The sequence below is a fragment of the Pelodiscus sinensis genome, chromosome 32, assembly GCF_049634645.1.
Source record: "Pelodiscus sinensis isolate JC-2024 chromosome 32, ASM4963464v1, whole genome shotgun sequence".
Taxonomy (NCBI): domain Eukaryota; kingdom Metazoa; phylum Chordata; order Testudines; family Trionychidae; genus Pelodiscus; species Pelodiscus sinensis.
This window is the reverse complement of record NC_134742.1, coordinates 9,903,676-9,924,229: the sequence shown is the minus strand read 5'-3', so window position 1 is coordinate 9,924,229 and position 20,554 is coordinate 9,903,676. Positions and strand designations below refer to the sequence as shown.

The window sequence follows — 20,554 nt, the reverse complement described above, 5'->3', positions numbered from 1 at the left end:
GTGGCCAGGCTTTGCCCGGGGCATTCCCAAGGGGGCGCTCTCAAAAATAGGGGCCCCAAACACAGAACTGGGTCTCCTTGTACCCAGCGTCCCAGCCCTCTCCCCCTGCTCTCCAGGGGATGCAGCAGAGAACATGGTGCTATTTAAACCAGGCGCCGCCTTGCTCCTTTAGCTCCTCCCCTGTCCCGTCATGGGTGCCCTCGGAGCGCTCACGGTTCCCCCCCCTCGTCAGCTTCAGGGCTGGCACCTTCCACCTGCCTCCGAGTTTTGGTGGGGGAGGCCAGAGTGGACTCAGCTGATCCTTGTGGTCCCAATGCAGCAGCTTCACATCTGGTGTCCAGACCGACTGTCTTGATCCGCTCACCGATTTGCGATGCCTCTGCCTGGGCCAGGTAGAACCGGGCAGGGGGTGTCCTCCCACTGGAGCCCCTCCTCAGCTCTGGGCCTGGGAGCCCTCCGGCTCACCTTGCTGGCCAGGCAGAGCTTTCCTAGGAACCAGACAGGCTTCAGCAAGGGCTGGGCTTGGCTAAAGAGAGACGTTTCCCCCTACGAATGCAGCTGGAACCTTCCACTCCCCTCCAGTCATCTGGTGCACAAATCCTGGACCATCTTCTGCAGCTAAAGCAGTGAGGACTTTCGCTTAGTGAGTGCGATGAGCGCGCCGACCTGAGATATTGGCTTTTCGTCCCCCTAGGCAGGGTGCCTGGGCTTTCCCTTATGCACCGGTCCAAGGAATCCCGACAGACTCATTGCACATCGCTGCCAGTCAGCTGCATGCCACCCTCCTGGCCCTTAAACTTAGTTTTCCCTTCTCTTTTGGGGCCCCCTCTGTAAGCTCTGGCACTCTGGTCTGTGCATCATTTAGCAACCAGAAGAGTCACCTGGTGTTGCCTGGGTTGACTGCTCCCTAAGGGTATGTTGGGAACTGCTGGTGTAATGGGCCATACTCAGGGCTTTGACTCCTGCACTCTGAGTTCAGATCTCGGTGGGACCTGCTGGTGACATGTTGGCTGGTTTGCTGCCAGGCCTTAGTAAGCAACGGTTTTGGTTTCCTTGTCTTTAAATGCCCCAGGGTGAGTCTTTGCCCTCCTGCCAAATGTGAGACACAATCTTGACCCTCCTCAATCTCTAGCCTTGTTTCCCTTCAGCTATTTTGCCTCTCAGGACCCTCCCTCCTGCCCCATCTCTGCAGCTCTCTTCCTCGCTGAAAACTCAACCAGCCCCTGTTGCTTCTGTTTCCAGCTGGCAGGAGGGAGGGCGACATTGCTCTGAACACACCTCTGCAGATGCCTAAGACACGCGCTTGGAGAGCCCTGCCTACCCAGACTATGTGGCCTAAAGGAGAAGGTGTCTGACTTTGGATCAGAAAAGTGAGGGTGCCAAATTTCGAAATAAAGCGCTAGTCTGAAATGTCCCTTAACCCTCATGGAATGAGGATTACAGGGACACCGGAATAGCACACCCATTATTTCAAAATAGTAGGCGTGTTCAAAAGATGTGAAATAGCTGGTTTGGGATACTTCCAGTATCCTGAAATAGCTCCACAGCATAGACATACTCTAAGAGTGCATCTACACAGAAAGGTTTAACTCGAAATAAGCTATGCAAATTGAGCCACATCAATTATAGCTCATTTAGAAATTGGGAGCATCTACACAGCACTTATTTCGAAACAGAGCGCTCTTCCTCCAACTTCCCTTACTCCTCGTACAATGAGGGCTAGAGGAATCGGAGTAAGAAGTTCTCCAGCGTGACCGTAGTTAGACGTTATTTCAAAATAACTATGTGCTATGTAGACGTGGACTAAGTTATTTTGAAATAACGCTAGCCCTTAGGCTGGGTCTGCACTGCACAGTTATTTCAGAATAAGCGCTTCCGGAATACTTATTCTGAAATAACTTATTTTGAAATTGCACATCTAGACCAGTGGTCCCCAACGCAGTGCCCGCGGGCGCCATGGCAGCCGCCGGGGCATTTGTGTGTGCTGACAACCTGGGTCGGCCCCGTCTGCGGCGCACAGGAGGCACTGGTCCCAGGCGCGCGACACGCACCGGTGCCGGGTGCGCGGCGCATGGGCGGCCCCAGCCCCGGGGCCAGCGCCGGGTGCAAGGGCATCCCAGTCCCCTGGCGTGCCCCCGGACGCACGGCCCCGCCCCCAGGCGCCCGGCGCGTGAGTGGTCCAACCCCCGGGCGCCCGGGAGCCTCTAAAGGTTGGGGACCACTGATCTAGATTGCAGGGAAAGCCTCAAAATTAGTCCGAGGCAGGCTTCCTTTCTGTAGATGAGCTATCTCAATTTTGAGCCCCATGAGGAATAACTTCGAATGGCCCTGGTGAGGGGCTATTTTGAATGAGCAGAAGTGGCGTGTCTACACACGCCTTATTTCGGAAGAGGCGTTATGCGTCGTAGAATGAGGTTTACAGAAGTCAGAATAAGCTGTTATTTCGAAATAACGCTGTGGCTGTGAAGCCTCTCACGGAGTTAGTTTGGAATAACGTCCATTATTCCGAAATAACTTTGTTGTGTAGACACATCCTAAGTGTCCCCATCTCCATTTGCCCTTACTGAACTTCAGGTCAGGGCCCCTAATAATCTGTGTAAGGCTCCTAGCAGGGCCCAGGAGGCATTGAGAAGCACAAACTGAACATCACTGCCTCCTAGTGGTGGGCTTGAATCTCCAGCTTTTTGCTGAGTAACCAAAGGCAGGGACCCACAGACACCCTGGTAGGAGCAGAGGCACTGTCTAGTCGCTTGCTCCCCAGAGCAGATAGGATGCTGCTGCGCTTCCTTGCTGAGGCATGAGACTGGTTTGCGCAGCCAACAGGGCAGGAGGAGAGAGGCAGCTTAGACCCAGCCTGGCTCGTGTGTTTCTCCCTTTAAGTTTGTGCGGAGGCGAGCGACACAGGCGGCTGAAGGTTTTGTGCTGGGCCTTGAGGCTTAAGCCTAAGCAGTTTCCTCAGCAGGACTTGCTTTCCCCCCCGTTCCTGCCTTACTGTCTCCTTTGGCAAGCAGCGCACAGGAGGCCAGTGAGAACAGCCGGCTGCCAGGGGCAGAGGAGGCCAAGGCACAAGCCTCCAAGGCTACGTCTACATTACGTGCTTCTTGCACAAGAAGCCTTCTGCGCATGAATTTTTGCACAAAAACTTCTTGTGCAAGAGCACGTCCACACCTCAAAGCGCATCGCAAAAGCCATGTGCTTTTGCGCACGAGAGCGTCCACACTGCACGGACTCTCTTGTGCAAGAAAGCCCTGATGGCCATTCACAGAGCACCTGTGCTTTTTCCCTCTGGCACGTCCACACCTGCCTTTTTGCGCAATAGCTGTAGCGCAAAAAGGAGTTATGCCTCCTAAAAGGAGTTTCACTATGCTGGAAAAAGCCCTCCCTTCTGCCGTTTTACTGTTCATTTACTTGTGCAAAAGCGCCTTTGAGGTATGGACGCTCCGTGGGCTAAGAGGTGACAGGTCTGAGGTCTCTAGCTTGCCCAGGCATGTTGTGTCGTGCCAGGAGGTGGAGGGAAGGCCAGCAGCAGGAGAAGAAGTAGTGCAGAAAGGGGAAGTTGTGAAGAATGAGATGAAGCGTGTTTGTTCAGTTTCAATTGGGGATCCTTTCGCACCTGACAACCCACTGAGCTACTGACCTTTGTGGACTGGCCAACCTGAAGCCCCTAGATAAGCTCAGTTGGCAGAGCAGAGACTCATGGGCTACGTCTAGACTGGCATGATTTTCCGGAAATGCTTTTAACGGAAAAGTTTTCCCTTAAAAGCATTTTCGGAAAAGCGCGTCTAGATTGGCAGGATGCTTTTCCACAAAAGCACAAAATCTAGATGCGGTTTTCTGCACAAAAACTCTGATCGCCATTTTCGCGATCGGGGCTTTTTTGCGGAAAATGGTACTGTTCTGTCTACACTGGCCCTTTTGGAAAAAGACTTTTGCCCGAACGGGAGCAGCATAATATTTCCGGAAAAGCACTGATGATTTTACATGAGATCGTCAGTGCTTTTCCGGAAATTCAAGCGGCCAGTGTAGACAGCTGGCAAGTTTTTCCGGAAAAGCGGCTGATTTTCCGGAAAAACTTGCCAGTGTAGACACAGCCTCAGTGTTTCCCAAATGGTGTTCCATGGAACCCCAGGGATCCACGAAGTGACAATAAGGGTTCCGCGAGAAAATTCCATTACAACAACATTTTATGATTTAAAAAATAATAATAATTAACATGATGTGATTTTTGTTTTTAAATATGGGCAATTAAACTAAATGTTGATCTCATGACCTTGTTTAGCATTTGTTTATTATTATCCTTCCTTCTTTGTGGTCTACTTTTTCAGCTCCATATATTAGACTGTTATGAGGGGTGCCGCAAAATTCCTTCGAGTTTAAAAGGGTTCCGTGGCCAAATAAAATGGGGAAACTCTGCTCCAGATTGATGGTGAGTTTGAAAGTCAGGGCTTCTGGGTCCTATTCCCAGCACTGCCCCTGACAGTCTGTGCCTTTTGCCTTTCTCGGCTTGGGTTTTCCCCTCTGTGGGTTGGGTGTAACTATCCTTTGCTATCTGCCTCAAGGCAGGGGTGTGGCTGGGGAGCTGTGAGGAGCCCTGTGAGGGTGTCACTAGCAGCAATATGTAGTGTGAGATGCCCTATCACCTGGAGCTAGTACAGATGCTGGGGGGGAGGGTACAGTAGAGCCCTGTTCCACCTTTCCATTGCGCAACTTTCCATATGAACCCCCCAAACACCACCCAAGGCCAGAAGCAGGCGATTCCGCCTGTGGCCACTAGATGGCGCTGCAGCCTCTCACTTTTGCATTATCTGGATTTTTAATAATCTGATCTGACCCTTCCCAATTCGATGTGACCATCCCGGCTCTGCTGAGTAGTAGCCGGAACAGCCAATTGTATTGGCATTTTATTCTGTTTAAGTCATTAAGGGCGCCTCTAGACAGCACCCTTCGGTCGGAATAAGCTATGCAATTTGCGCTGCACAAATTGCGTAGCTTATGCGGAGTCTAAATCAAAGAGCTTATTTTGAAATGTGGCACGGTGTAGACATATATAAGGCACTATTCTGACAAATCCCTTGACCCTTGTGGAACGAGGGTTACAGGGACACCAGACTAGCGTGCCTGTTATTTCGGGAAATAGCGGGCGCATTTAAAAACGTGGCGTTACGATTCCGGGATACTTCCGGCATCCCGCAATAGCAATGCAGTCTAGACCTACCCTAAGAGCAGCAACTCCTCAGCCCAGCCTGTGGCGTCTTTTCTAGTGACTGAGGGAAAGCGTCTCCTCTCTGGGTGCGGCGAGACAATTTAAGGGCAGGTAACAACCTGGCTGTGGAAAACAAAATATTTTTGCAAAGAAATTTCATCCACGCAGATTCAGGGTGTCAAAAATCAAACCTGTTTAATTCTCTTGGGATTGCCTGATAGAAACTGTTGCAACTTAAACGTTCCCACCCGCTCAATTCCCCGGGTTCTGTCCCTGCCTCTGGAGGGTTTATTGTCTGCTGGTGAGAGCGAGCCTGAGAATTGTTGGCTTTTCTCTCTGGCCCTGCCCTCATTTTGCTGTGTGACCTGGGGCAGTTTCCCTGATCCTGGGGCCCTAGTCTACTCATAGCTGTGATGGCCGAGTGGTTAAGGCGTTGGACTTGAAATCCAATAGGGTGTCCCTGCGCAGGTTCAAGTCCTGCTCACAGCAAGCTCTGCATTTTTGGCCACAGGGCTACAGAACCCCTGAGACACTCTCCACACCCTCCCCATCCCCTTCTGCACCTGTCAGAGAGATCCCTGAGGTCTCAGCCCCTGCCACTTGCCCGGTGCCCCACAGCTCAGCCCTACCCCTGGGGGCTGCTCTGCTCTGCTCTAGTGTGTGGCAGGAGCCGGGCAAGAAGCTGAGCTCAGTCATTTCCATCCCCCCAGTGACGCTGTGTCACAATGCACCACGCAGCACGGCACGGCCGGGGGTCCCTCTCCCGTCGGGTGTCTGTCTGGCGGCTCTTCCAGCTGCAGCTCAGGGGCTGGAACTTGGGCTACGTGGAAGCATCTAGCAGACATAGGTCCCCCTGTATTGGCTGATCTGTGCACGTCGCTGCCAGGCTGGCCTGCAGGGGTCCCAGAGCCCAAGTCCCAGCTGGGAGGGGAGGGGGACTAGTTGGGGCAGGGCACCCCCCACTGGCTGGGAGATCTGTGCTTTGATCTCAGTGACCTGTGATCATACGTCACCTCCTCCGACGCCGCAACAGCCTTTCCCTGGTCTCATAGACTGTCCCTCCCCGGCTACCCCAAGCTGCCTGGACACCAGGTCAGCCTGCCTCTGTGACAGAGGGCCTCTTACACTGAATATCACAGCAGGAGTCAAGGGACGCCCAGCCTCCCAAAGCCCAGCCCCTCTCCTCAGGGAACAGCAAACCCCAGGCTGCCAGAGGCCTGGAGGCAGAGCCCTCCACGCTGTGTCTGCTCCCTGAAGGCAGCGCCCTGGCCAGTGGCAAAGCTCAGAGCCTATCCCACCCGGCAGGATGCTCTGAGCTCCCCGTGCATGGGAACAGCCCCACCATGTGGCACTGGGAGACAATTCCCGTCCACAAAGGGCGACTGGGCGGCGCCATGGGGCAGGCTGAGGAGACGTAGAAAGGGTTGAAATACAGTCAACGGGCGCACACGGCTTCCCCATCCCCCTCGCAGAAATGACTCAGCGTCTCTTTGCCTGGTTGGCGCTCCCGCTGGCTGAGTTTTGCCAGGATAGTTCAACAGGGAACGGCAGAAGCCGTGTCCGCTTGTTCCGTCCGCTACCAGGGGGCATTTGGTTTTCTCTTGGAGTCCCCATACAGGAGCCGCTTCTGTCAACGCTGCTTTGAACTCTGGACTGTTGTTCTCTGTGTTTCAGAAATGGCTTTGCTGATGGGGGGACGGGTGTCATATCAGCTGCCCAGGTGCGGAAGGGAAAGGAGGGTCCAGAAAGAGGCGCTGGAGAAACGTAACAGGATGAAGCGGGAGTTACATAAGCGAGGGATGGGGAGCAGCAGAGTGTAAAGGAGCAGAGAGGGAGAGAAGGGAAAAGTGGGGCGGGGGAGGGGAGGAAACAAACAAATGTAACCCACACACCATGGCTATGTCTACACTACGGCTGTGTCTAGACTGGCCAGTTTTTCCGGAAAATCAGCCGCTTTTCCAGAAAAACTTGCCAGCTGTCTACACTGGCCGCTTGAATTTCCGCAAAAGCACTGACTTCCTACTGTAAGAAATCAGTGCTTTTTGCGGAAATACTATGCTGCTCCCGTTCGGGCAAAAGTCCCTTTTGCACAAAACTTTTGCGCAAAAGGGCCAGTGTAGACAGCTCAGATTTGTTTTCCGCAAAAAAAGCCCCAGTGGTGAAAATGGCGATCGGGGCTTTTTTGCGGAAAACCGCGTCTAGATTGGCCACGGATGCTTTTCCACAAAAAGTGCTTTTGCGAAAAAGCGCCCGTGCCAATCTAGATGCTCTTTTCCGAAAATGCTTTTAACGGAAAACTTTTCCGTTAAAAGCATTTCCGGAAAATCATGCCCGTCTAGACGTAGCCTACAGGTTTTGCCAGAAGAGGCAATGCAAATGAAGAGCAGATTAGCATTTTCTCCCACTTCATTTGTGTAATTTCTTCCAATCTGTTTTTGCACAAAAACAAGCAGCGTCGATGTTTCTTTTTTGCCCTCAACCCGCTTTTTGCGCAAGATCCTTATTCCTCAAAAAAGGAGGCACTTAGACTGGGAAGAGCAAGAGTTAAGAACAAGGGAGCTCTACAGTCTGTGCTAAGAGTCATTTGTCTTTGTAGTTCAAGCAGTTGAGATATCTGCATTAGGTTCTAAAGGACCCAGGTTCAAATCCCCTGGTAGCAATTATAAGCACAAATATTAAAGCTTAAACTCAGGGTTTGTCTATACAGCAGTGGTCAGGCTAGATTGTATTAGGTATGTTAAATATCAGTTAACTGAAAAGTTGATTAACCTCACGAATTTTTATCAGTTATTTGATTATTCTATAATCCGTGTGGGTGGGGCTGGCAGCCAGTGTGATCCAGCCCCAAACTGGAGGAGCCCCCTAGCACTCACCGCTGCTGCCTCTGATACAGAGGCAGCAGCGTGGGACGCCAGGTGGGAGCTGGTCCATGAAGGCAGCCAGCTTAAAAACCAGCCCCCCTTGCAGACAGGCTGCCTGCTGTCCCACACTGATTCTTCTGAACCAGAGGCAGCAGCATGGGATGGCAGCAGCCCCTGTCCAAGGGGTAGGGTCTGAGTTCCCAGACCCAGCGAGAGCAGGAACTGTGCAGAGTTACCTGCCCGCCTGGCTCCTAATACACTTTAAAAGCAGAGCCGCAGTGGGGAACAGGTCCTAGACTCAGACCCAGCTGCTGGCCAGCCTGCTGAAAAATGTACTGGCAGGGCGAGGGGAAGAAATGCGTGTAGTCTATAGCATTAACGGATACGCTTTTACTTATCGATTAATCGACTGCACTATGACATCCCTAGTTTGTATCCCAGAAGCTTGCGCAAACTGCCCCCTTGCTGCTACAACATCACGGCTATTGGCCAGGTGTTTTCTGGGGTGGGGGGGGGGGCACACTGGTACCAAGCTGGGAACCCCTCCTCCCAGGGGCTGTGTCCATGTGCCTACAATCCAACAGGTCATTCTTCTGAACTCCCAGTGAGGTGAGTGGCCAGAGCCACACCCAGTCGTGGTGTGAAACCACAACGGGCGGGGGGGAGGGAAGGGGGGAGCTAACCACACTGAGCGATGCCAGTAACACTGATTGTGTTACCTTGGCTGTGTCTTGCTGAACTTCCAGCCACGGGCTCCGGGGGCTCCTAGGGTGAAGGTCAGAGGCAGCTGGGAGCAAGGTCTTAGTGAGGAGTAAACTTGGAGCTGAAGGGGGATTTTAGGGCCAATAGTCTCAGCTTTATGACGTTGCAGGTTAAAGAGCCCAGCCCGGCCCCTTCAAACAGCAGCTAAGAGCTGGAGAGAGGACTAGTTTTAAACATTGGAAAACTCCATAGACAGAAGTGAATCCTACCCATCCCCCACTTCCCACGTACCCCATCCCAGCTGCCCCAGTCTCCTCCTCCCATTTTGTCTCCTTGGGCCAGTCCTGAGCCCATCCCAGTGGGGCTGGTGCTGCTGGGGGGAATATGAGTCAGGGCTCCAGTGGGGTTTGTCTGACTCTGGGGGAGGTGCGTCGGCTCGGCGAGCAGGGACACTGGGGGCGGCTCGGCACACAGAGCTGCACATGCTGAAATCCCCAGTGAGCAGCGACCTGCGTCTCTGCACAGGCTCTGGGCCGCCGGGCTCCCTGCAAACGTTCCCACCTGCATGTTTGCTGCCATTGGCTGGATCCCAATGCAGGTGGTACCCTGGAGCCTTTGGCCTCAGTGTCTGGGGCCTCGCTCGGTTATGCCACTGGCAGGAGACACTAATTGCAGGAGTCGGGGAGTTTCCTTGGTGCAAACTTTATTATTTGCAAAAAAAATCCAACAATTCCTGTCTTCTGAATATGGTAGAGAGGAAACTCCTGGAAGTCTTTTCACGCAGCGCTTCACCTCCGCTTTCCAGGAAACCCTGGGCCTGAAGCCAGCTGTCTCTCAGCCTCGTGCCAGGATCACACGCAGAACTACTTCCCTTGGCTCTCTGCCTCGCACACCCAAGCCACCAGCCAGTCCCTCAGTCCCTGTGTCCCCAGCCAGCTCCAGGGAAACCCCTCTGAGGCCTGCTCCACACTTACACTTAGATTAACCTCGCGGTGTCGCTCGGGGCTGTGGAAAAACTTGTGCCCTGTTTGTCACAGCTAAATCAACCTGACTCCGATGCAGACAATGGAATTCTGACGTTGACTTGGCTACAGCTGTGCAGAGAGGTGAGTTAATTAGAACGGTAGAAAAATCAATTCGGTCAGTGTAGGAGCTGTAAATTCTGGCCACTCCATTCTAGTGGCTATTGGGATGGATGGACCCTCTTTCCTGGTTCTCCCTCTCCCAGCATTGCAGCTGGGGCAGAGTCTCCAACTTCCTCCCGGAACCCCAATTCATTAATCCCATATCCATCCCTTTTACAAACAGGTGCGCTGTGGTGGGACACGACTGAGAATATTTAACTCAGGACCAACTGCTGAGAAATTGGGCAGCCACAGCCTGAGGCTGGTGATCCTCCTCTTACAGGACACAGCAAAGCAGTCACACAGAGAACTTCTATTTTGCCACACTGGCTAACGAGGAGTCTTACAAGTGGTTCTCTCAGATACTCCAGGTCCTTTATATCAGTGTTTCTCAACTAGTGGTACGGGGACCCTTAGGGATACTTGAGAGAAGTCTGTCGGGGAGGGGGGGGGACGTCAACACACCTGAAATTTGGAGGAAACTGAATTTTTGTTTTCAGTTTTCCAGCACTTTATTAGTTTTGTACTTTTTACACCCAAAAATGTCATCACCCGCCCGGCTACGATTAAGTTGGTTAAACAAATGCGTTGTAATGGTAGAAAAAAAAGTGAGTGTCTGAAAACTCTAGGTACTGGAGGTACTTATAATATTTTTTTAAAGGGGTACTTTGTAAAAAAAGGTTGAGAAACACTGATTTATATTACCACCAGGAACACTGCCTGTAGGGACCAGTCGTTATGAAAACCAGTCTCATCAAATAAAAGGTTCTTCCAAACCCAAAGGGCCAGCCACATGCCCAGGCTACTATATAACTCAGATTTTACACACACACACCCCCGCCCCCAAACCATGTAGCGGCAATCCCTTAGTATCTAAAATCTAAAGGTTAATTCATAAAAGAAAGAAGTAGAGGTGGGAGTTAGAACTGGTCAAAGAAACCAAATGCATGCCACAATTGCAAAGTCCTTGGTCCAGGCTTGTAGCAGTGATGGAATAAACAGCTGGCACAAGTCAAATCTCTCCTTATTCCCTCCAAATCATCGGAAGGATCCCTCAGTCCCTTGGTTCGAATGCTGCCTTCTTATGCAAATCTGACACCTTTAATCAAGGTCTGAACAAAGACTTCACTTGGATGGGTCGCTATGTTCAATGCCCTAATGACATCAAAAGTTAATCATCGGGCACTTCAGCCCACTCTATTGGCCTCATTTAGCACAGACACTCTAATTAACGAGTTTTTTCCCCCTTCTCTTTCCCTCCCCATCCTCTCCTTTTCTGCTATTTATTTGTAACTCTGGACCCCTTAAACTCCATTCATCTGAGGAAGTGAGCTGTTCCCATGAAAGCTCATGATATCAGCTACATTTTTTGTTAGTCTCTCCGGTGCTGCAGGAACATTCATTGTTTTTTAAGTTTTATCACCTAGGCTATGTCTACACAGCAGCGTTATTTTGACATAACGGCTGTTATTTCGAAATAACATAGTCTGCATCTACATCGCAAGCCGTCGTTTTGACATAATATCGAGCTGGAGGACTTCTTCCTCCAACTCCTGTGACCCTCATTTTACGAGGAGTAAGGGATGTCAGAGGAAGCGAGCTCTTTCTTGGACTTCCTACTGGATAGACAGCACCAAAAGCCGAAATAAGCTCTTTCGACTTCAGCTACGCAATTGACATTGCTCAAGTTGTGTCGCTTATTTCGGCTTTAGCCCTGCTGTGTAGACATGCCCTTACAGACCAACATGGCTACCCCTCTGACACTTCAGACTAGTTAGTTCATGGTACAAACAATATTTGCAAAGATCATTAAATGGTCCACCAAGACCCTCCGCAATTTTTAAGTGGTCTATGCAAAAAAATGTTAAGACTACAAAAACAAAGTACCTCCCTTCATTTTCATTTCCTTTGGACTGCTTATAATACAGAATGGTTTTAAGGTATGTTTGCAATAAGCTTTAGTGTGTTGGAACTAGCCATGCATCTTATTTTAAATTTGCAAGTTTCTTTGCTCTGCCACTTACATCCTACCACTTGCACTTCATAAAATCACTTTTATTTACTGTCAAGCCCAGTGTAAATAATTGTTACCTGGGGGAGGAGTCAGAGTGTACATTCCCCCTTTCATTGTTAAAGGGGGCTTATCTAAATAATTCATTTGGGGTTCTGATCCCTTTTGGGGGGTGGGGGAGGGTTTCCCGGATGCTATGCCTGAAATTATATTCTCCTTAGACCTGAATGGATTCAATGTCGGTATTGCTTTTTCGGGGTGGGCGGTGATTTCAGTTCCGTGCCCTGGCTGAGGGAAGGCCATGAGATCTGGCCCAGCTAGACAGGGAGGTGAGAAGCCCTAGAGAGCACGAAAGTGAGTGTTAGTGGCTTTGTCCATTGGGAAACACCCCCAAGGGGTCCTCTGTGACCGCAACCCCGTCACATGGCAGGTGGGGGATGGGTAGCATTATTACTTTCACTTCTGTCTACGGAGTTTTACGATGTTTGAAACTAACATCATTTCCCCAGCTCTTATCTGCTGTTTGAAGGGGCTGGGCTGTGATCTTTCGGCTGCAAAGCTGTAAAGCTGAGAACAGCGGCTATAAAAATCACCTTTCGGCTTGAAGTACCTGGCAGAGCACAGGCCAGAACTTCCGCTGCTCCTCCGGCTGAAATATCCTGGCAGAACTCAGACAGTGGGAGCACAAACCAGGCAAAGAGACTCTGGGTCGTTTCTGGGAGGACAGGGAAGCTGTGGGTGTGGTTTTCTGGAGACCCCCGAGCTCAGATCTCACCCGGCGCTGGTCCCGGACGAGGTAAGGATGTTAAGGTAAGGTTAATTGACTAGTCGAGTAGTCGATGGAATTTTTAACGACTACTCGACGAGTCGATAGGCACTTCCACGTTCCTGCTTTGAAATGTACAAGAGTCCCCGCGGGGGCTGTTGCACATTTCAAAGGAGGAATGCAGAATTCGGTGTGCAGCCCGGGGCCAATGGGAAGTCCCGCTGACCCCGGATTGCATGCGGGTGCCAGCTATGAAATGTACACGAGTCCCCAGCAGGGGCTCCTGTGCATTTCAAAGCGGCAGCACCAGCATGGAGCCCGGGGCCAGTGGGGGACTCAGAGTCTGCCGCTGACCCGGGGCTCCGTGCTGTGCTGCCAATTTGCAATGCCACGCGGAGCCGGGGTCAGCGGGGGACTCCCCAGCTGATCCCGGGCTCCCTGCAGCCTTTCAGAGGCACCCGGGATCAGCTGAGGAGACCCCAGCTGGCCCCAAGCTCCACACACGGCAGCGCTGCTCAGCGGTGTGATGCTGCCATTTTGAAGTACTCTACCTGATAGAGGCAGCAAGGGCGGGGGGGTCAACTCTAGTTGACTGACTATCTGATAAGCATTTGCTTATCGGCTAGTCGACTCATCCACTAGTCCTTAACACCCCCAGGATGAGGCTGCCCAGACATACAAGGTAGGACCCACTCTGGATGCAGGTTAATTCTGTACGTCCTTGTTCAGACTCTGGCTCTCCGAGCCCCGGAATTGCCTCCTTTCCCAGATTTTCTCCCTGATCTCTGGTTCCACCTAAATCTGTCCCCAGTGGGCGCCTCCGCTGAGCAAGTACAGGGAGCCCTGGTGCTTGTGCTGCCCCAGCCAGCCAGCCCCACACTGCTCCCCAGGGAGAGCTGGGCGCTCGAACGCTCTAGTAGGCACATTCCTGGCACCTGGGGCTGAAGGATGCCGTGTCCCTGCTGCTGCCAGGCCAGGAATGGAGGGAACAAGGTCTTGGCCTCCTGCACTTCAGCCCAGGTTTGCCCCCCTGACCAGGCTGCTTGGTTGCAGCCCTGCCCGGCGAACCCAGGGACCTGGGGCATCTGTGGGGAGCTGCAGCCCCTCCACCTGCCATGGGGCAGCCCCCTGCCTGCGCCCCCACCCCTCAGGCTCTCTGCTTCCAGCCTGGCCTGGGGGTTGGACCTGGGGGCCAAAGTGCCACAGCCAGGCCGCACTAAGAGCTGCGCCGTCAGACCCTCCCCTCACCAGGACAGGGAGCCTGGGAGGCAAGGACATGGACTGAGGTAGCAGGTTTAAAACTAATAAAAGAAAGTTCCTCTTCACACAGCGTGTAGTCAACCTGTGGAACTCCTTTCCAGAGGAGGCTGTGAAGGCTAGGACTATAATAGAGTTTAAAGAGAAGCTAGATAATTTCATGGAGGTTAGGTCCATAAAAGGCTATTAGCCAGGGGATAAAATGGAGTCCTTGGCCTTTGTCTGTCAGAGGCTGGAGAAGGATGGCAGGGGACAAATTGCTTGATCATTGTCTTCGGTCCACCCTCTCTGGGACACCTGATGCTGGCCACTGTGGGCAGACAGGCTACTGGGCTAGTTGGACCTTTGGTCTGACCCAGTACGGCCATTCTGATGTTCTTATGAGGTTGCTCTTGGGTACCACACCCACTCTGGGCAGATGGAGGGACCTGGGCTCTGACCCCTGGCTTGGCCATGGACAGGGTGCTGCCACTTTTAAGTACTCCCCTCTTCTCCCCCGCACCCCCACTGCCTCTTTCTGATAGAAGCAGCAAGGGGGTGGGGAAGTGACTAGTCAACTATCCTTTCAGCTATCCAATTAGCATTTGCATATTGGACAATCGACTAGTCCTTTTCATCCCTATTTCCCACCCGAGGGCTGTTCGGAGACCTGCGTGGAATGAGCAGGAGAGAGGGGAGCTGGTGTCTCAGTCTAGTCCCTGGTGGGCAGATTCCTACAGCCCTTCCCCTGGGAACCTCCCGTCCTTTGGAGCCTGGAGGCCAACAAGCCCAGAGACTCTGTGCTTCATCCCCAGCTGCAGACGGGAGCTGCACAATATCAGCTGGAGCTGCAGAGGGAAGACTGGGCTGGCAGAGCTTGTGGTCCACCTGTTCTCAGGCTGGCAGAAGCAGAGGGATCCTAACTCCATCCCATGGGAGCAGCAACGTACACTGAGCACAAATCATCAAGGGTCACTCAATGCAGTCTCACATTGTGACATTCTTTCTCTCCAGCTGAGAGACGGGGACGATCCAGCAGCCTGTGGAGCTTCCTCCAGAGCTGGGCTTGAGACTGACACGTTAGTTTTGCCGGAAAACTGTCGCTCCAATGGAGACTCCAAGGGAGGACGAAGGAACTGAGAGGGGAAATTGGGGTGAGCCTCTGAGGCTGTAGGAGGGAAAGGGCTCTGGCTGGTTGGGTCATAATTAGAGGCCAGATCGATTGAATGAAAGATGGAAAGGGGAGAAACTGAGCAGGAGTAACAAGGTGCAGGTGTGAGGACACCTCCCGTGGTACAGTGTGGAGAGTGGAGCTGGGAGACATTCGGCTGGAGTACTGTGTCCAGTTCTGGGTGCCGCATTTCAAGAAAGATGTGGAGAAATTGGAGAGGGTCCAGAGAAGAGCAACAAGAATGATGAAAGGTCTAGAGAACCTATGAAGGAAGGCTGAAAGAATTGGGTTTTTTAGTTTAGAAAGGAGAGGACTGAGGGGGGGCATGATAGCCGTTTTCAGGTATCTAAAAGGGTGTCATAAGGAAGAGGGAGAAAACTTGTTCATCTTGGCCTCTGAGGATAGAACAAGAAGCAATGGACTTAAACTGCAGCAAGGGAGGTTTAGGTTGGACATTAGGAAAAAGTTCCTAACTGTCAGAGTAGTTAAACACTGGAATAAATTGCCCAGGGAGGTTGTAGAATCCCCATCTCTGGAGATATTTAAGAGTAAGTTAGATAAATGTCTGTCAGGGATGGTCTAGACAGTATTTGGCCCTGCCTTGGGGGCAGGGGACTGGACTCGATGACCTCTCGAGGTCCCTTCCAGTCCTAGTATTCTATGATTCTATGATTCTATGGATATGGGGAGTTCCTCTGATGCTCAGGGCTCCAGGGACATGGAGCTGTCTCTGGTCCTGCAACGTCTTCTTATAGACCTCCATAGCCTGTGATTGGCTGGTTTCTCTGCAGCCACCGTAGCCTCCTTGGAATTCTTCTCCATGGTCTTTCTCTAGCCTTAGGGCCTGATCCCTCCTGCCTTAGGCAAATCCCAACTTAAATCCCTGAGGAGAACTCTCACCCCACTCAAACGGTGCATACGGTATCTCCGCTACCGGGAGAGGAGCAGCCCCAACAGGGAGAGCTGGGAGCTGAATTTCCCCTGGGCGGGGAAATAAGAAACTACTAAAGTGGGGTTACTATTACCCAGGTTGAGGAACTGCCGTGACTACTCAGCTCAGCCTCAAGGGCCCAGGACAAAGGCAGCTCCTTGGGATCCAGACTTGTCCCAGGCAGAGCAGGGCTGCTGGGGAGGGTGAGAAATGGCCCCAGCCTCCCCCTGGGCTGAGCTCTGCCCCTCACGCTCTGATTCTCTCTCCCCAGCCAGCGTGACTCTGGATCCAGACATGGCCCATCCCGACCTCGTCCTGTCGGAGGATGGGAAGAGTGTGAGGCGGGGAGACATGCGGCAGCAACTTCCCACCACCCATGAGAGATTTGACTCCGAGCTCTGCATGCTGGGCCGTGAGGGATTCACCTCGGGGAGACATTGCTGGGTGGTGGAGGTGGAGGATGGGCGGCACTGGGCTGTGGGGGTGGCCAGAGAGTCTATAAATAGGAAGGGATGGACCAGCTGTAGGCCTGAGGGGAAGGTCTGGGCTGTGGAGTTGTGGGGGGATCAGTTCTGTGCCCTCTCCTCCACTGCCACTACTCTGCCACTGAGCCAGGCCCTCCACAGGATCCGGGTTTGTCTGGACTGTTACCAGCGGCAGGTGACCTTTTTCAATGCTGCTGACAAGACCCCGATTTTCACTTTCCCAGCGGGCTCTGTCTCTGGGCAGAGAATCCGACCCTGGTTCCGGGTGGGCCCGAGATCCCAGCTCACCCTCTGTCCCTGAGACGGGGGCAAAGGAGCAGGGAAAATCATCCCACGATGGGCCCTGAAATCAGTCTCTGTAGCCTCACACAACGAAGATGTTTATGAGCTCCTCCTGTACACTGCCTAGCATGTCCTCTCTAGGACCCTGCAGGTGGCTGCCGGCCTCAGCTCTGGGCAGCCTCTGGCCTGTCCAACCCCAGAGAGCACTGAGTGAGCGAGGCTGAGAATCGGATCTCATGGCCCAGGGGATCGTGCAGCCTTTGGTCCTCTATGGTCCAGGGAGACCCTGAGGATCCTGTTTCAGACAGCGTCACAGAAACCACCCTGGCTCTCGGTGTGGCTGGGATCCTTCCTCAGACTGTGTCCTTGAGACAAGCAAGGTGGGGGAAAGGGATGTAATAATGTAGTTGATGAACCAATTAACCGATAAGCAAAAACTTATCGGTTAATGCTAAAGACAACACACATTTCCCTCCCTCACTCCCCACCAGTAAATTTTTTAGGAAGCTGGCTAGCAGCCTGGCTCAGTCTTGGCTCACACTGGATCCGGGACCTACCCCCGTTGCGGCTCTGCATTTAAAGTGTATTAGGACCCGGGCGGGCAGGCAGGCAGGCAGCCTGGCTCAGTTCCAGCTCACACTGAGTCCGGGCGCTCAGACGTCCCACCCCAGACAGGGGCTGCTGCCTCTTTATCAGAGGTCGCAGCAGGGGCGTCAGGCAGCCGGTCTGTGAAGGGAGCTGGTTTTTAAACAGGCTCCCCCGTGGACCAGCTCCTGCCTGCTACCCTGTGCTGCTGCTTCTGAGACAGAGGCAGCATTGCTGAGTGGCAAGGGGGATCCTCAGGAGTAAGGCTGGAGTGCACTGGCTGCTGGGCCCGCCTCCAAAGACAATAGAACAGACGGCTAACCGATAAGAATTCGTGAGGTTACTCGACTATTCCATTAACCGACATTTAACATCCCTAGTAGGGAATAGCTCCTTGGGCACTCTGAAGTCGGCTCTTCTAGCTTTAGAGAATCATAGAATCACAGAACACTAGGACTGGAAGGGACCTCGAGAGGTCATGGAGTCTAGTCCCCTGCCCCCATGGGGACTGGACTCCATGCCATGCAGTGGGGCTGGTTCATATGACCTTAGGCTGCCCACATTCTCCACCAAATTTATTACCCATCTTATTCTACCCACCTTTAGCCTGGCGCCCGCTGCAACTCCAGGCCCCCAGCAGGATCTGGGTTTGCCTGAACTGTGCCCGGGACCAGGTGACATTCATCAGTGCTGATGGGACACCAGCAATCAAACGGTGTGACAAAGGCTTGCGAGGGGGAACGGCGCTGATCATAAGCGTGAGATCGTTTCTCTTTCCCTTGTGGCTGCTCGGACCGGTAGGCGGCACTTGGGGCACTTTGTCCCAGATTTTTCTCGGCAGCCGAGAGAGCTAGAAACTTGTACTGCTTGGAAAATGAAGTTGAGGGTCTCGCCTCATCCCATGCTTCCTGGGGCCTTAACACACCAAAGGGAAGGAGCCGTGGGAGGAAACCAAGAGAGGCGGCGACGCTGCTGGCACTAAGACCCGTTTACACTGAGGAAGAGCAGATGTGAATCAGGCCTGTGAAATGATGACTCCAGATTAACAAAGTGTTTAGCCTGTGAAGCGTGGGTGGGGGGCGGTATAGGCTGAGCATTCTCAAACCGTCTGATGTGTCCCTACCCCCACTCTGTCCCCAGTCAGCCTCCTGCCTGTGACCAGTTCCCCCCCCCCCATTCCTTCATGATGGCGACACTGTTGGGGGTGGGTGGGGTCCATATTTTGTCTGCCTGCTGGGCACGGGGTCGGGGTGGAGCTTCTACCATGCTTCCTGCCCTGTACACTGAGGCTGGTGGTACTGTGGGGCTTGGGGCACATGGAGGATGGAGATGGCTGTGAGGTGAGTTGCTCTGGGTGCCGTTGAGGCAGGGTGTGGGCAGGAGAGGGGTGGCTGGGGGTTTGCCGACTTCAACGACTCATTCACCCACCGTCCATGCTGTGAATTGAAGAGCACTAGGCTGGCAAGGGCTGGATTTGATCAGTAGCAGGTGAGAAATGTGGGTTTTGTTGCATACCTGCAAACCAGTGAAACGTTATTGTTGGGGGGTGTAAGGGTAACTAAGGGACCTCGGTAGCTGTGACCATGGTAACGGAGCGCGGCCCATACAGGCTCTGCTTTTGCTGATTTACAGACTTGTTTTGATCCCTCCTTCCCTGCCGGCTCAAGATGGGGATGCACGTAGCTGTATCTTTTAATGCATGCTCTGGGTGTTAGCAACGCTATCTTTCTTCCCCCCTTATCCACTCCTTATGTGCGCTGACGCTCACATTCAGGGTCACAGAGTCTTTCCTCCTTGTAAATTTCTGATTTAAGGAGTTTTATGATGTGAGAACGGCCGACAGCCACTCAAAAGCTGTAAAAGAGTAAACAGGGACGGGTATAATTCTATTAATCTCATGGTAATGATTACGGATTATATGAGTGTGCACATTACTAAATTAGGGTTTAAGAGGTGATATAATTCGTAAGTGTATTTACATAATAGCTAAGATAAAAAGGTGAACCTGTGTTTAATTTGTTGTTCACATGGATCAAGATTTTGGGGGTCCGAGGCGGAACAAGTATCTGCAATAAACAAGCCTCATTATTCCTTCTGCTTTTGGGTCGCTTGTTCTTTTCTAACGATTATTTCCTTCTATGGTCATCATAATGCAGGGAGACACAAGAAAACTCATTGGCGTTTGATTTAAGGAGAGTTACTGTGTTTGTTTTGACATGCGATGTTCCCGATCTGGATTTGAATGGTTGCAAAGTTTAAACTTTCTGAATGTCAGGGTCCCCAGTCGTGAAGTAATAATGGCCTGACACAACCCTTGTCTGACCCCCCGCTAATTTTCCACAACTGTGAAAATTTACATTGAGAAAAAAGTAAAAATTCTGAAAACCCTTTCTTCTGTGCATCTGGGAACAGTTTATTTAATAAATAAACAGAAATGCTTAAAAAGAAACCCCCATATTCTCTCTCAAACTACAGCTGTGAGTGCTACCAAGACTGGCTGTCCACCCCTTAGACACATGGCCCCTACATCTGCAAGCTCATCCCCACAGAGGGATGCTGATGTCGAAGTGAACACAGGTGACTTGCCGTAGCACTCAGGAGGTGCACCCTTTCTCCTTCCACCGATATTGCCCGTAAGCTGTGCACTTGAGTGATTCAAATGAAAAAGAGATTCAAATGCCACCCACCTGATTAACAGAGTGCTCACACCCAGGGTTTTATTTCTGTTGGTGGTGCACATTCGTACATGCCTCAGTGCACATAAAATTTATTCCGCACATGGATGGAAAAAAATCGAGGCGACATTGCCCTGCGTCCCCACTAAAATGTTACTTGCCATGTGGGCTGTGTCATGCTTGCCCAGCTGCTCCCAGGGCGGAGCTGAAGCTGAACCCTGGTGCAGCTGCTTCTGGGGTCTGGGCTGTGGTGCAGCCTGAGGAGCAGATTCACCACAGTCCAAGCACCACCTGTCATGTGGGCCCACCCCCGGGGCTGCCAGGCAGCCACCACATGGCCCCAGCCCCCGCTCCAGCCCTTCCCCAGAACATGAGAGGGGAGACCCCTCACAATCCTGGACATGCCGGGGGGTTCAAACCACAGCCCGGTGGCCCCCCACCTATCCCAGGACATGCTGGGTGGCTGCAAATCACAGCCTGGCCACCCCATCACCCTCAGGACAAACTGGGGGGGGCCGTGAA

At 52.4% G+C, this 20,554-nt stretch overlaps 1 protein-coding gene and 1 non-coding gene across 2 annotated transcripts in view; both read left to right on the top strand.

The window, feature by feature from the left end:
- The window catches only part of LOC102452245 (uncharacterized), a 505,721-nt gene that overhangs the window by 123,211 nt on the left and 361,956 nt on the right, over positions 1-20,554 (top strand).
- Positions 5,611-5,692, top strand: TRNAS-UGA (transfer RNA serine (anticodon UGA)). The gene has a single exon. It is a non-coding gene; the product is annotated as a tRNA-Ser (tRNA).